General features: G+C 44.9%; 1 pseudogene; it reads left to right on the forward strand.

Annotated features, from left to right (window-relative positions):
• Positions 1–17,372, forward strand: part of LOC132206921 (uncharacterized) — a 1,098,881-nt pseudogene that overhangs the window by 328,055 nt on the left and 753,454 nt on the right.

Here is a 17,372-nt window from a genome sequence, read left to right on the forward strand (position 1 = left end):
ATGCTTCTTTCATTTACTGTACACAAAAATTACTTCCTCTGCATGTCATGGAACAGACACCTCAGCACCTCTTTCACAACCCCCTCGTGAAGAGAAACCAAGCAGAGCAAATCACTCTTAAAGGCACATATTTTCATACATCTCTCTCTCTCTCTTTGAACTCTATCTCCACCACGTCTCATCCCTCCCCTTCCCCACCATACCACCCCAAATCCACTCTTCAGTATAAATACCATTTATTCCCTGCTGATATCAGTTGTGATGAAGAGTCACCAGACTCGAAGCAGTAACTGTTTTCTTCCTACAGATGCTGCCAGACCTGCTAAGTTTCGAGGGTTTACTGTAACAACTTCAAAGATAATTAGTGATGAATAATGACTGATGGTTGATTTCGCCAGCAAATACACCAAAATGCAAAAGCTGAACTTTCTGCACTGCTACCTCAGGGAGTCTGTATCACTCCCTGCTCTTCTGTCTAGACACCGTACTATCTCTCAGCACAGACAGAATCCAAAGTGCAGAACCAAGCTGACACTTCTGCCTCCTGGAACACAATTGCCAGATAATCACCCCCTGATTGAGACACTGGCCTGCACAGTTCAGACTTTATTACTTCATCACTGAGCTGCTGTTTCTTGACCTGCAGGCATTTGACATGAACTTGTCAACCCAGGTAGCCAGAAATATGATGTCATGAATTCAGCAAGCTACTTCAGAAAGAGAGGGAGACAGTAAGATGGAGAGGGCTGACCGACAGAGTGAGTAAGAGAGAGAGAGAGAGAGAGAGAGAGCAAAAAATAAGCAAAAAAGATGCAGAGTCAAAGACACACAGAGAGACAATGAGAGAGTAGGGAAACAAACGGTGAAAGAAACAGTGTGTGTGAGAGACAGAGACAGACAGGTAGAAGCAGAGTGTGAGAGACAGAGAGGGAAAGTGAGAGATACAGAGAGGAACAGAAACGCAGAGAGAGAGACAGAGAGAGGCACAGAGTGAGTGAAAGAGAGGGAGACAGGGTCTGAGACAGAGACAATGATGTGTATGTGAGAGGCAAACACAGAGAAAGAGGGAGAAATATATTTGTGAGGGAGAGGGAGTCAGTGAGTGAGAAACAGGTAGTGTGAGAGAGACACAATGGGGAAGAAAGATAGAGAAAGAAAGAGAGAGTTTGAGGTAGGGCGAGACAGAAGGAAAGAGTCAGAGAGACAGTGAGACAGACATAGAGAGGGAAAGAATGAGAGACAGAAACAATGAGAGAGCAATTGTGATAAAGACGGTGAGAAAGAGGAGAGCGATACTGTGACAGACAGAAAGAGACACAGTGAGTCAGAGAGAGACACAAAGCGGGGGGGGGACACAAGGAGAGAGAGATAGATAGAGAAACATGACAGAGAGGGGGAAAGATCAAAAGGAACGGTGAGAGAGAGAAAGGGAGTTTGACAGAGACAATGAAAGACACAGAAAGAGGGAGAATGACAGTGAGCGAGAGAGATAGAGAGGGGAAGAGCGAGAAGTAGGACAGAGAGTGAGACAGTTGGAAAATGTGTGAGTGAGTGAGTCACTAAATGAAAGAGACACAGAGAGGGAGGCACTGAGACAGAAAGAATGAGAGAGAGACACAAGTGCAAGCCAGAGGGAGGGAGAGTGTGAGACGGACAGAGGAAGTCATCAAACTGAATGGAGAAAAACAGCCAGAGAGAGGCACAAGAAAGATTCACTGACCTGAAACATTTCTTCTCTGAGCTAATTAATGACTCTGCCCTTGAGTCTTCAATTTATGTCACTATTCATGTTGGGCCACCCCTACTTTTCGTTTGGCCAGGCATTTACATCTTCTTGATCAATAAAATGCAGCATGTCCATCCATCTCTGAGGCCAACAGGCCAAGAATGCAAAGTGTAAACCAAAATTCAATTGCATTTGCATGTACATTTGCTTCATGCCCATTTGATGATGAAACTCTGGAGGCTGGTTCCAGACTGTCCTCAAGTTGAGACATTTATTCAGTATTCAACATTTCAAAATGTGTGATCAATTATATAACCTCTACTTTTAAAAAAAAGGAAATATTTTCATATGCAATGCTGCTGCCATCTGACAAAATACTGTTAGGTTGAACTCTCCTCTGGAAGCGTATCCTTCCCTCATAAGATCAGCAATACCATGCACTTTACTGAAAGGCACAAACCATTTGAAATCTGGCAAGTGGACAACATGACAGTGAAGTATTGCCTCACCACTGCTCCTGGTAATGCGACAGTCTGTGTACTCTGTGGTTTGGATATCTTGCGTTTAATAGATTTTAACTATTTCAACATTTGTGATAAATTTAAGTTCCAGTCATGAGTAGAAGTCCAACAAGATCTAACCATAGGGAAGGGAAAGATTGTTGTCAATCAAAGGAAAAGATGTGTAAAGCTGAATTTGGGGATGAGGGGGGACACCTTGCCCTGCAGTGGGAATGAACAGGTGATTTGAAAAGTAGGTTACTTGAAAACAATTTGTAGAAAGCTGACGTTACACTTCAGGCCTGGAGATTCCGAACACTTTTGAATTCAGTAAAGTGAAATGAAGAATATAATGCATTACGAGAGAAAACAGCATGAAATTAAACTAAGAGACATAAAAGCTTTCCCCGTCTTCTATGATTAGATCTTGTCGGACTTCTGCTCATGATCAGGACTTAAATTTGTCACAAATGGGGAAACAATTAAAACCTTTGATTTAAAAGCAAGCTGAGCAGACACAGAATATACAAACTGTCACATTACCAGGAGCAGTGGTGAGGCAACGCCTCACTGTCTGGTTGTCCACATCGCAGATTTCAGGTGGCATGAGCCAAATGCACATGACTGGTGATCTTATGAGGGAAGGACATCGCTTCAAGTGGAGAGATCAATATAAGAGTATTTCTTCAGATGACATGCTTCCAGCAGTTGCATTCCACGTGAAATTATTCACCTTGTTCAGAAAAAACAAAGTTGAGTTTTTTGAAAACATATTGAATTGTTAGATGCTGAAGTAATGTCTTACCTTGAGGAAAGTCTGGATCCAGCCACCGGCAAATCGTCATCAAATTAGTCCGAAGCAAAACAACATCCAAATGCAATCAAATGTTTTGTTTTGCATTTTGCATTCTACCCCTGTTGGTGTAGGAGATGGATGGATGTGCTTTGATGAAGATCGTTTGGCCAAGAGACTGTTTTGCAAGATGTACGAAATTGGACGAAGGCAAATTTTGAAAATGTTAAGCAAGAACTTTCAAAAGTTGGCGGTGTTTATTTGCAGGTAAAGGGACAGCTGGACAATGGGAAGGCTTCAAAAGTGAGATAGTGAGAATCCAGGAACAGTATGTTGCTGTGAGGGTGAAGGGCAAGGATGGCAGGTAGAGGCAATGTTGAATGACTGCAGAAATTGTGGCTATTTCTGAAACAAAGAAGTATACATCCGTCAGGAATAGACAGCAGGGATCAATTGAATCCCGAGGAGAGTGTGAAGCCACCAGAAGGCTATGTAAGGAGGAAAGCAGGGGGGCACAAAGGGGGCATGGGTTTTGGTAAATGTGAGTAAGGAGAATCCTAAGGGATTCTACAAATGCATAGGGATAAAAGAAGTAACTAGGGAGAGAATACAGCTCATGAAGATCTACGTACGTGTGGAATCACCAGAGAGGGGAGTAAATATGAAATGAGCAGTTTGCATCAATTTTATTGTGGAGAAGGATATGGAAGTAATATGGTAATATGGTGAAGTAAATAGTGATGTCTTTTTAAAAATGTCCACATTACAGAGGAGGAGATGTTGCATTCCTTAAATTACATCAGGGTGGATAAATCCCCGGGACCTGATCAGGTGTCCCCTGGAACTCTGTGGGAAGCTCGGGAAGTGATTGTTGCGCCTCTTACTGAGGTATTTGTATCATCGATGCCACAGAGTTTGGCTAAAGTGGTCTCACTGTTTAAGAAACATGGTAAAGGAAAGCCAGGGAACTATAGAAGATTGAGCCTGACATCAGTGGTGGGCACGCCATTGGAGGAAATCCTGAGGGACAGAATTTGGATGTATTTAGAAAGGCCAGGACTGATTAGGGTTGGTCAGTATGGCTTTGTGCGTGGGAAATCAACCCTCACTAACTTGATTGAATATTTTGAAGAAGAAACAAAGAGGATTGATGAAGGCAGAGCGGTCGGTGTGATCTATATGGAGTTCAGTAAGGCATTCAACAAGGTCCTGCAGGGTAGACTGGTTGGTGAGGTTAGATGACGTGGAATACTGAGGGAACTAGCCATTTGGATACAGAACTGGCTTGAAGGTCAAAGACAGAGAGAGGTGGTGGAAGGTTTCATTTCAGATTAGAGACCTGTGACCAGTGGTGTCCCACAGGGATTGGTGCTGGGTCCACCGCTTTTCGTCGTTCGGATGTGAGAGTCTGACATGAAAATGAGTCGTGCTTTGGACATAGAAACATAGAAAATAGGACCAAGGAGAGACCGTTTGGCCTTTCAAACCTGTAGGATGTTTTATTTGTTTAAAAACCACAAGAAATCTGGTGAGGATTCTAGACAGGAGAGAGGGAGAGAAAGACCCTCCTCCCAGATACTCAGTGAACTGAATTAAAATGGCCAAGCTGTGTCTTGTGGATGTCATTCTCAAATTATATTGTCCTGCCCCACAAACATCACACATTACTCTGACATGAACAAGTCTTTTGGGAAAGTTTCACACGTAGGGAGTTCATTTTCTCTTCTGGGGAACTCCTGTTTGTTGGAGCTGCAGGTTTATGTGTTTATGTCAAATCCGAAGGTCCCAGTTACCTTAACCCCAGCCTTCAAACTTGTTTTAAAATGACAAGGCCACAACCCAACAGGGCCCTGTTAACCAGTGGCCCATAGCAAAAAAAAAGGGCTCACGAAAAAAATCAATCAAACCTCGGGGTAATAACCAGAAACAGCTCACACGGACACAAAGGAGTGTTGCCTGTTGTGCAGGCCTCAGGCCTGAGAGCTATGGCCCCCCTCTTGGAGGATGCTCTTGTACAAAGATCACCCTGTCCCAAAGTCACTCTCTCTCTCTTTGGATCTTCTGAGCGAACAACAATTCCCTGGGAGGCACGAGACAGGATTAGTTAAAGGAGACAGTATGAACAGCAGATGCTGGAGACAGAATCAATACAGGGTGGGGCTGGAGGAACACAGCGGGTCTGGCAGCATCAGAGAAGCAGGAATGTCAATATTTCAGGTCAACAGCCCCCAATCAGGACTGGGGAGGGTGAAAGGAGCTGGGAAATAGATAGAGGGAGAAGGGGTTGGGCTGGGGAAGGTATGTGGGATTGTGATTGGTGAATGCAGGTAGGGGGCAGTGGGGATTGTGTCAGTGGGAAAGGAAGGACAGATACATGGGAATGAAGATGGACGGGTTGTGTCAGGTCAAGGAGGGAGGGATGAGAGGGAGGGTTGGACAGGGGTGGGGAGATTTACAACTAGTGAATTCTACGTGAGGCCATTGGGCTGCCGGCTCCCGAGGTGGAATTTGAGGTGTTGTTCCTCCAGTTTGCGTGTGCTGTCATTGCGGTAATGGAGGAGGCCTGAGATGGACATGTCACCAGGGGAGTGGTAGGGGGGAGTTAAAATGGTTGGCAACTGGAAGCTGTTGATGATAGCGTTCAGAGCGCAGATGCTCCATGAATTGGTCACAGAGTCTGCGCTTGGTCTCACTGGTCACATCGGGGGTACGGATACAGTAGACCAGTTTGGAGGATGTACTGGTAAACCCCTGTCAGAGAATGGAAAGTTTGTCTGGGGCCTTGGAAAGAGGTGAGAGGGGAGGTGTAGGGGCAGGTGTAGCACCTTCCGCAGTTGTAGGGAAAGGTGTTGGGTGTGTTGGGGTTAGTGGGGAGTGTGGAGTGGACGAAGGGGTCATGCAGTGAGTGGTCCCTATGAAAGGCAAATGAGGAAATATCTCTTTGGTGGTGGAGTCAGATTGCAGATTCTGGCGGTGACAGAGGGTGGTGCACTGGTTGTGAATGTTGGTCGGACGGGATGTGAGGGCCAGGGGGAATTCTGTCCTTATTTTTGTTGGGGGGAGTGGGTTTGAGGGCAGAATTGTGGAAATGCAAGTGATACATTTAAGGGCATTGTGAATCTTTGGGAGAGATGGCACAGCAAGATCCCAGCGATTCCAGTCTCAACAGGACACCGACAGTCACTCAGCAACATATCAGTTACAGTTTGAATATTGACTTGAGTCCTTTCACAAACGTCACAAGCCCCACAAAGTTGCTCAGTAGAACACTCCCTTCCTGCAGCAATGGCATTGCAGCATTTGTTGCAAAGCAAGATCCCACTCCAACAAGATAACAGCTGCCAGCCCAATTGTCTGATTCCTTTATGCTTTGCGATGCTGCTTACATGTTAACTGCTTACTGTAACTCCAGAAACAAACTCATCTCGAATGCCTCTCTCTGTCTCTCCCTCCCACTCACTTGCCCTCATTCTCTCTGTTTCTGCCTCTGTCTCTCTCTGTCTCTCGGCCCCTCAATCTCTCTCTCTGTTCCCCCACATTCACCACACACGCGCACAGAGGGACAGCTGCTCACTCCCTCGATACAGAGAGGGAAAACAGGATTTATAAATGAATCTGAAGCATTCGTCTCCAGATTTATTCTCAGTGAGGGTTTTATTGTCTCCTTGCCCACCGAGAGCTCTCTATCCCTTTGAGATGTTAATGTCAGGACAGGATCCTTGTTGAATCTCCCTCAACATTGACATGTTAATTCTGGGGCAGAAAAATTGATCATTCCTTGTTTTCTTTGACATTTTTTTCAGCTTTGTTATTGTTATCAGTGCAGTTTGAAATGTTGAAAATGGATCCCACACTCGCCTCTAAAATCCCTGACCCTAAAACCCCCAACATACACAGAAGTGACCAGACTATGGGGCTATTTGCTGAGGTCCTCACTCTGAGGGTTTTAATGCTGTCAGTGTGATTCCTAGATATGGCTCTCTCTCTCTCTCTTTCTGTTTCTGACTTTGTCTTTGTCCATCTCTCTTCCTGTACTGCACTCATTGCAGCCATTTCAAGCCTGAATTTCCAACTTCCCCAGGCAAAAGACCAGGTGATCTGTCTCACTGCAGCATCAGCAATTCCTACTGTCACTGACATGACTGATATTTGATCATCTCAAATGCACCTCTCTCTCTTTCTCATTTTCTCTCCCTCTCTTTCTACTGCCCCTCTCCCTTTTTCAAGTCTCCCTCTCTCTCTCTCTCTCTCTCTCTCTCACACTCTCAATGTCAATTTTAATTTTCTCACATTATTATCCTGAAATTATAGCAAGTCTTTAAGAGACAGTTTGACATTTCGGGTTTTAATTCCCTCTTTGGGGAGTCCTGTCTGTCAGACACTCACTGGGGATGGTTGGGGTGAATGAGTTTGTGCCAAATTCCAAGGCCATGGTTTTTTAACCCCAGGCTGCAATCCTGTTTTAAAATGACAGGGCCACAATCTGACAGGACCTAGTGGTGACGAATGCATCAGATTCATTTATAAATCCTGTTTTCCCTCTCTGTATCGAGGGAGTGAACAGCTGTCCCTCTGTGCGCGTGTGTGGTGAATGTGGGGGAACAGAGAGAGAGATTGAGGGGCCGAGAGACAGAGAGCCCCTTTAAAAAAAAACCAGGGTCCAACAGACAAAATCAAACTTTGGGGGAATAAAGAGACTAAACTCATTTGGGCCACAGGGAGTGCAACCTGTCGAATAGGCCTCAGGACTGTGTGCCCTTCTTAGAGGATGCTCTTGTTCAAAGATTACTTTGCCCCAAACTCTCTGACTCTCTTCAGATCTTCTGAGTGAGTAACAATTCCCTGGGAGAATACAGACAGGACTAGAAAATCTGCAGAGAGATAGCACAACAAGGTCCCAGGGATTTCCTCTCTCAGCAACATTGAAATATTAAACATGTCAGCGGGAAGTTGGGTTTTCAGACCAGATCCTTTTGAAAAATTTACAAAACAAATGAGTTCTCTTATTAGAAGACTCACTGCTTGCTAAGATGGCACGGTAGCAAATGATGCAGAGCAAGATCCCACATGGAACTATCAGATCATTTGATTCCTTTCTCCCCTGCAATGCTGCTTCAGTGTTAATCATTTTCCCTAATGACAGAACCCATCACTACTGCTGATTCTCAATCTCAAATATCTCTCCATCTCTCTCCTCCTGTGGAAAGGGTATTCACATTCCCTCCAGGGAAGAAATAATGAGCAAACTCATGGAGCTGCAGTTTTTCAGTGTTTCCATCCTGGAACAAAGAGAAGAAGAGAACAAAGACCAAATAGTAATGTAGCACAGAAACTGGTCCTTTGGCTTTTACACGTCCCCCCTTCCCCTTCACATTCAACCTGTGGCCCCCAGTAATTGACATCTCCACCCTGGGAAAAAGCCTCACAGTTTACCACAGTAGCCATGCTATTCACAATCTTATAAAAATCTGTTTATTTAGCCCTCAACCTCCTGCATTCCAGTGAAATCAAACCCAGTCTATCCAACTTTTCTTCATAGCTAAAATACTCGACACGAGGCAACATCCTGGTAAACCCTTTCTGTACCCTCTCAAAAGCATCCAAACCCTTCTGGTAGTGTGGTGACCAGAATTGTGTACAATATTCCAAGTGTGGCCTGGTTAAATTTCTCTAAAGCTGCAGCATAACTTGACCTTCGTTATACTCAGTGCCCCGTCCAATGAAGGTAAGCATGCCATATACCTTTTTTACGACCTCACCTGCCTGTACTGACACCTTCAGTGATCTGTGGACCTGCACACCCAGATCTCTGTGCATATCAACATTTTTTTTTTCCTTGATTCATTCACGGGACGAGGGCGTCATTAGCCCATTTATGGCCCATACTTAATTACCCAGAGGGCAGTTAAGAGTCAACCACATTGCTGTGGGTTTGGAGTCACAAGTAGGCAAGACCAGGTGAGGATGGAAATTTCCTTCCCTAAGGGACATGAGTGAACCAGATGAGTTTTTCTGACAATCGACAATGGATTCACTGTCATCATTAGATTGTTAATTCCAGATATTTATTGAATATAAATCCCAACATTTGTCGTGGTGATCTGAGTCCCTCAGTGCTGAACACCACTGACTGCAGCACTCCCTCAGTGAAGCATTCCCTCAGCCAGGAGTGCTGCAGTAGGGGTGCTGCGCGGAGGGAGTGCAGCACTGAGGGAATGCTGCAGTAGCGGTGCTGCGCTGAGGGAGTGCTGCAGTTAGTGAGGTTTAGCACTGACGGACTCAGCACTGATGGCGGGGTCTCAGCACTCAGGGAATGATGCACTGAGGGGTATCAGCACTGAAGGGAGTGCTGCACAGTGTGGGGTCAGCACTGACAATGGATCAGCACAGAGGGATGTCAGCACAGATGGAGTGCTGCACTGAGCGAGCGCTGCTCTGAGGTGCGGGTCAACACTGAGGGGATTCTACAGAAAGGGTGCTGCACTGAGGTGATGCTGCTCTCGAGGGGCTGGTGGAGTCAGCATTGTGGGGGTGGTCAACACTGAGCGAGGGCAGAACTGAGGGAGGGTCAGCACTGAGGTGGGAGAGCTGAGCACTAAGGGAATGCTGCACTCAGTGGGGTCAGAACTGGGGGCATGTTGCACAGATTGGGGTAGCACTCAGTGGTGGGTCAGCACTGAGGGAGTGCTGTACTGTAGTGGGTCAGCTTTGGGGAGGTCAGCACAGCGGGAGTGCTGCACTGAGCGAGTGCGGCAATGAAGGAAAGCCAATTTTCAGGGAGTGCCGCACTGTCAGAGCATCAATAATAAGGGTGTGCTATGCTGTAGAAGGGTCAATAATAAAGGAATTCTGCACTGTCAGGGGGTTAATATTAAGGGAGTGCCACAGTTTCAGAAAGTTAATGTTCATGGTGGGGGCAGCATAGCGTGAAGTGGCAATGGCTAAGTGGTAAGTCAAGCGGCGCTACTGAAGGGTCAGGACTGAGAGAAAGCTACCCTCTCAGAGGGTCAGTATTAACAAACAGCTTCACTATCAGGAGGTCAATCTACACAGTGCTCCATCATTGAGGCTCAATATTAAGTGGCTGCTATAGTGTCAGAGGGTCAATGATGAGCCTGTGTAGAAGTGTTGCAGAATAAGTACTGAGGGAGTGCTGCATTGTCAGTGTCACTGAGTGAGATCCACACCGTCAGGAGGCCAATTTTTAAGGAGTGCTGCACTGTCAGAGGGTCATTACTGAGGGAGGACTGCACTGTCAGAACTGTCAGTCATCACAGAGGACTGCACTGTCAGAGGGTGAATGTTAATGGTATGCTAGACAGAGTGGGGTCAGCAGTGAGGGAGTGCCACACTGAGGGGAGTCATTACTGAGGGAAACTGCCATCTCAGAGGGTCAACAGTTAGAGTGTGCCAGAGGGTCAGTGCTGAGGAATTACAGCACTGAGAGACGGTCAGCACACCCTCAGTCCTGACTCTGACGGTTTAGCTACTGCCTCAGAACTAACCATCTGGCAACAAGGTACCAACTCAGAATTGACCCTCTCTTTGTTTTGACAATTTAAACATGAGGGTCTTCCTTTAATCATGAGGACGTTCGGCACTTCCTCAGTACTACTGCTCCCTCAATTCTTATCCCATTACAATGAGGCACTACATTAGTACAGCCCTCTGACAAAGTAGCACAGCCTCACATCTGACCCATTGATAATGAAGCTTTCCTCAGTACTGACCCTCAGAGTGTTGCTCTAACACAGCACTGACACTCCAATCCTGTGGCACTGTCTCAATTCCGACGCCTTTACAAGGAGGCAACATCTCTGTACTGACCCTCTGATAATTATGTGTGCCCACAGAGCTGACACTCTGACAGTGCTGCAAGACCTCAGTCCTGTCCCTCTCATGGTGAGGCATTTATTCAGATCTGACCCTGTTACATTGATCTTCCTCACTGTTGACCCTGTCGTGGTGCAGAATTCACTGACACTTACCCACTCCCAGTGTGGCACACCTTTAATAATGAATGTCTGACAGTGCAGCATTCTCTCAGTATTGACCCTCTGACAGTATTTAGGGGAGTGCTGCACTGTCAGAGAGTCATGACTGAGGACGACCTGCACTGTCAGAGGGCAAATATTAATGGAGTGCTCGGGTTAATTTTAATGGAGTTGTGCAGTGTCACAAATTCAATATTAAGAGAGTGCTGTGCTGTGAGAGGGCCAATATGAAGTAAATGCTCCAGTCTCAGAGGGTCAATTTGAAGGGGGCATATCTCTCTGACACTGTCTTATTGGAGGGTCAGTACTAACGTAGTGCTGCTCCGTCCGAATGTTCGTATAAAGGGAGTGACGCACTATCAGATATTCAGGGAGTGCTGAAATGAGGGGGGCGTCAGCACTAAGTGGGTGAGCACTGATTGTGTGCTGCAGAGAGTGTGCTCAGCACTGAAGGAGTCCTGCACTGAGAGGCGGGGGGAGTCTGCACTGAGGGAAGACAGCAATGAGAAAGTGCTGCATGGAGTAGGGTCTCACTGAGCAGGTGCTGCAGTGAGGGGGGTCAGCACTGAGAGAAAGCTGTACTTTTAGATGTTCAATATTAGTGTGTCCTGCACTGTGAATGGGTCAATATGAAGGCAGACTGCAATATCAGAGAAGCAATGATGAGTGTATGCTGCACTGCTGAAGTGTTACATTTGAAGGGGTGTTCCATGGTCAGTGTCAACGGTAAGGGACCGTGGCATTCTCAGTGTTATTGCTGAGAGAATACCAGGATGTTGGAGGGTTAATACTGTGGCAGAGATGCACTGTCAGAGAATCAATCATCAGAGAGTACGCACTGATGGAGGGTCAGTACTGAGGGAGTGCCTCATAATCAGAGGGTCGGTTGCCTGGCAGTGCTGGAAAAGCTCAGCAGGTCTGGCAGCATCTGTGGAGGCAAAAACAGCATTACCGTTTCCTTCCTCAGAACTGTTCTGAGGAAGCTCCCTGGCACAAAATGTTAACTCTGTTTAACTCTGCACAGATGCTGCTGGGCCCGCTGAGCTTTACCAGCAACTTTGTTTTTGTTACTGATTTACAGCATCCACAGTTCTTTTGTTTTTTTTTGTCTGACAGTGCTTGTTTGTTTGTGCACCAATCTCTCAATGTGGATTGGATGAACCGTCTCACGGGACATAACCTCAGTTCATCAACCCCCACAAAATGGACCTCTCAAAGTCTGCCATATCCTTTGTAGTGATCGTCGCAGCAGCTGCACTCCCTCAGTGTGGTCCCTCTGATAGTGCAGTGCTCCTTTAATATTGACCTTCTGAAAGCACAGCACGCTCTTAATATTGGCCCTGTGACAGTGCAGCACTCCCTCAGTACTGATCCTCCAACAATGGAGCATTCCCTCAATACTGAACCCCAGTGTAGCACTCCATCAATAGTGACACTGCAGTACACCCTTAATATTACCCCCTATCAGTGTGGAACTCCCTCAGTGATGACACTCTGACAGTACATCACTCCCTCCGACAGTGTTGCACACTCTGAGCATCAACCCATTGACAGTTTCAGCGTTCCCTTAATATTGACCAACTCACAGTGCAGCACTCCCCTAATGTGAAACCCCTGAAAGTAAAGCACTCCATCAATCTTGGCTATTGACAGTACAGCCAACCTCAGTGCTGACCCTCCGACAGTGCAGCACTCCCTCATTACTCACCCCTGATACTGTAACATGCCTTTAATAATGGCACTCTGACAGTGTTACACTCCCTTAATATTGACCCTTCAACAGTGCAGCACTCCCTCAATGATGACACTGTGACAACGCAGGATTCCGTCAGTACTGGTTCTGCACGCTAAGATTGACCCTGTAACAGTGCAGCATTCCCTGAATAGTGGTCATCCAAGAGAGTGGCAATTCCTCGATGGAGACAGTCTGACAATACAGTTTTCCCTCACTACTGATCTTCTGGCAGTGCAGCATTCTGTCATCACTGACTCCTTGATAGTGCAGGAACATACTTCAAATTGATCCCACCGCCACCCGCTACCACCCGAAAGTACAGGGCAGCACTCCCTCTGTACTGACTCAACATTAATATTGATCTCCTGACGGGCGGTTCCCTTTCATATTCACCCCCTCAAAGAGAAGCTCTCTCTCATCTTTAACCTTCTGACAATGCAGCACTCCTTTAATATTAACCCACGACCAGTGGGTCACTGCCTTACAGCTGATCTTCTGACAGTGCACAGCTCCAACAAAAAAATGCTCCTGGTGTTGCACACACTCAATATTGGCCCTCCAACAGTGCAGCACTCCCTCAATATTGGATTTCTGACAATACTGCACTACTGATCTTTTGACAGTGCGCCTTGATATCAATCTTCTGACGTTATAGCACTCTTTCAGTACTAACTCTCTGTAGGTGCAGCACCTTCTCAGGACTGCTTCTGTGATATTTCAGCATTCCCACATCACTAACCCACTGACAGTGCAGCCCTCCCTTTATATCAACCCTCCAACAGTGCATTATTTCCTTAATATTGGACCTCTCATTGTGTGATACTCCCTCAGTGTCAAACTTGACAATGCAACACTCCCTCAGAAATAACTCTCTGATTGAGCACATCCTCTGTGCTAAACCTCTGAAAATGGAGCACTCTCTCATTACTGACCCTGACAATGCTGCACTGCCTCAGTGCTCACTCACCACAAGTGCAGCACTCCATTAATAGTGGCCCTCCGACAGCGTGGTACTCCCCTAATATTGGTCCACTGACAGTACGGCACTCCCTTCATACTGACCTGCTCGTGGTGCAGCACTGCCCTAATATCAAGCCTGCAGCTCTATCAGGGTGAGCAAGTGCCCCATTTTCAGCATGTCAATTCTGAGGCAGTGCACAATGCCCTTGAATGTACGGGTCATCATCAATACATAGGTGTCAGATTCTGCGCTGTTGATACGGATGTAGTTATCAAACTGTACCTGTCAGTTCATGCTGTGTGACAGTGGGAGGGTTATTACCAAGCTGATCCTGTCAGTTTCTGCTATATGGATATGTGAAGTTAGTAATCAAAATGAACCTGTGAGAATCTGCTTGTGAAAATTGGAGTGTAGTTATCACACTGCACCTCAGAATTAAAAAAAAAACTGTTCACTTGAATGCAGTGAGAAAATTGGACCTGTGAAGTTACGCTGTGAAACTGGAGTGTTATTAACAATCTGATCTACGATGTGGATACGCAAGTGTAGTTATCATTCAGGTCCTGGTAGTTTGATATGTGAGCATAGATATTAATTTGTACATATCAGTTTTCATAATGTGAATTTGAGAATGTTTTTAGCAAACTATACGTCAATATGTGAGCGTCAATCTGTTTTTGCCTGTTTCTACAGGGTGAATGATTGAGCAGAGATAGCAACACATGCTTGTCAGTTTCTATTTGTCAATGTGGCTGAACTTTGGCAGCCAGTGACATTCTCTGAGAGGGTGCAATTTGTTATGTGGTAGCTGTTATTAGAATGATTTAATGCAGATTAGATTCAGTTCCTGAGTATATATTTTGGATGAGTGTTCAGTTTCTCCATCTTCAAAATAAATGGCGTAAACGCCAACAGGCTATGAATGCCAAAATGTGACATTATTGACTTGGTCACCGAGCTGGCTTGTTTTTGTTCACACGTTTTGCCACCGTGCTAGGTGACATCATCTGTGGAGCCTCTGATGATGCAACACTATTCTCCTCTGCTTGGAATTTACACTGTCAGGCCTGTTATGCTGAGTACTGCCATTTCAGTTTTCATTTGTACGGGTTTATGCATGGGGTCATACATGGGATCCAATTCTGTGTTTGTGTGGAGAACCATCTAGGAATTCCTGTACGTGTTTGTTAGGCTTAGGCTGCTACGGTTTCTTTATCCAAGAAAAACAAAAAGGTGCTGGAAAAGCTCAGCAGGTCTGGCCACATCAGTGAAGGGAAAAACAATTCGCCTTTCAGGTTCAGTGATCTATCCACGGAACCAGTTACTGCTGAGCTGCAGACTTTGTTTTTTTGTTCCTGATTTACAGCATCCACAGTTCTTTGGTTTTATTTGGTTACTTTGTCCCATTTCAACTGATGGCCTTCGTTGACTGAATGTATCACATATTCAGACAATAAAGGCCATCAGGTCAATATGGGGACAAAGTAACCATGGTAGCCCAAGTCAAACACAGACACACAGGAATTCCTAGAGGCATGGTTTTCCATCCATTCTTCAATCAACAAGCATATAGAATCGGTCCCCATATATGAAAACTCAGATCAAAACCAGAAATGACAGTACTCACCATAGTGGACCAAAATAGCATAAATTCAACTCAAGCGTGGAATAACATTGACTCATTGGAAGCTCCACTGATGATGCCACTGAGCACGGTGTTGAACTGTATGGAAAAAAAAGCAAGCCAGCTCAACAAGCAAGTCAACATTATCCACTACCCGAGCTGCAGATCTGTGCCAAAAACTTTAAATGCTGAAATTTGTTCAAACTGGGCAGGTGTGCAGTGTGAATGTTGAAAAAAAAAACAAAACTTGTATTTCCTCAGTGTTGTTTCAACAAATCTCACTGGAAATTGGCCTCAATGTGTGTCTGACTCAATCTGCTCTGTGACTGTGGAAAGGATGTTCTCTGCTCTGACAGCTGTAACATACCTTCTGTTTGTTAGATGCAGCTAGTCACACTTGGCTTTGTGCCGAGGGAATATTACTCTCTCTTAGTCACTGAAGTATTTGCCTGGAGGAAGACAGAAGAGAGCCCTCCTGTAAATCAACATCAGCCAACTTTGTTAATATTTCATTGATCAATGCAATGTTCAGTTAATAATCATGACAATATTTCATTTCGAGTCAGGAATCTGAACAGAATTAGGTGTTTGATGACACTCTTGCTCTGAGCTGCTTCTTTGTCTTGTGATTTTTCTTTTTATTAATTCCATACCAATTGAGTGAAGTGCAGACACTAAGTGTCCAGATCCACGAAAGGGACTACACAATGCGAGTGTGTCTGTGGATATGAGTTTTTGTTGATCTATTCATGTCTCACACAAGCTGAGCCTTTGTTAAATTACTTATGTATTCACACAGCAGAGACTGACAGGGGCCTATGAGATTCTGCCCTGTGTTTATTTGAGAAGTCATCGAACTGTACTTGACCGTGGTTTTCTTCCCCCTTTGTGAATATGAGAATGTCGTTGTCAGTTTTTACCTGATTGTGAGAGATGTGGGAATGTTTGTGTCAGTGTCTGCAAGGTGAGTATACTTAACCATCTGTGCCAGTCGTTTTCTGCTATCTGAATGTAGGTGAGTAGGCTTCAATCTTTGCTTCTCAGTTTCTGTTATGTCAACAAGTGAGCTTGGTTTTTCATCTTTACCTGCAAGTTCCGAGCTTTGAACGTGTGGGTGCAATTGTTAACATAATCCTGAATGTTTCTGCTTGTAAAAATGCAACCACATTCATTCAATCGTACGTGTCATTTTCAGACAAGTGAATATGAAAATCAGACTGATAACTACGTTGTCAGTTTCTGTTCTGTAATTGAGTGTGCTTTTCAGTGTTTAATTAGTTATTAATTTGTATTATTAATTTGTTAATTTATTAATTTAGTTAAATTTATGAATCATTAATTATTTTATTAATAATATAATAATTATTATCCAGTTACTAATTTGTACCAATTTTTCTTGGTTTACAATGTCACTAGAGAGCTGATCTGTATCTGTCAGTTTCTGTTGTGAGTGTATTTATCAAATTGTTCCTGTCAGTTTTTGCTCTGTCAATCTGAGAGTGCAGTTATTAATCTACACCTGTCAGTTTCTGCAAGGTGAATGAGGGGGTTCTGTTATGAACATACATCATCAGATTCTGCTCAGAGAAGTGAGAGCAGTTATCATGCTGTCACCATCAACTTCTGCTCTGTAAATCTGAGTGCAGATAGTCATCTGCACTTGTCAGTTTCACGTTTGTGAATGTGAGTAATTAGTATTCTCTCCCCAACTGTTTCTTTTCCTCGAATATCAGTTTAGTTATCATCCTGTCCTTGTGGAGGCTAGGGAACTTGGGGAAATAAATATGGATGTCTTGAAAATAGTCCGCATGACATTAACAGGAGTTGTTAGAGGCAGCAAGAGTCAAAACACAAAGGGGCTAAATCGACAGGACCCAAACTAGTTTTTGTAGATTATCAAGATTTTGTGGGAAGCTGTGTTGATAATTTGAACAAATGACATTGTTTTCTTGCTTTCTTGTAATATTTTGAGAGAAGGATCATCCCATCCCTGTCACATATTGCAATACGAAGTGTGACTATGGTCATCAAATCTGTAC

This window comes from Stegostoma tigrinum, chromosome 44 (assembly GCF_030684315.1).
Source record: "Stegostoma tigrinum isolate sSteTig4 chromosome 44, sSteTig4.hap1, whole genome shotgun sequence".
Classification (NCBI taxonomy): Eukaryota; Metazoa; Chordata; class Chondrichthyes; order Orectolobiformes; family Stegostomatidae; genus Stegostoma; species Stegostoma tigrinum.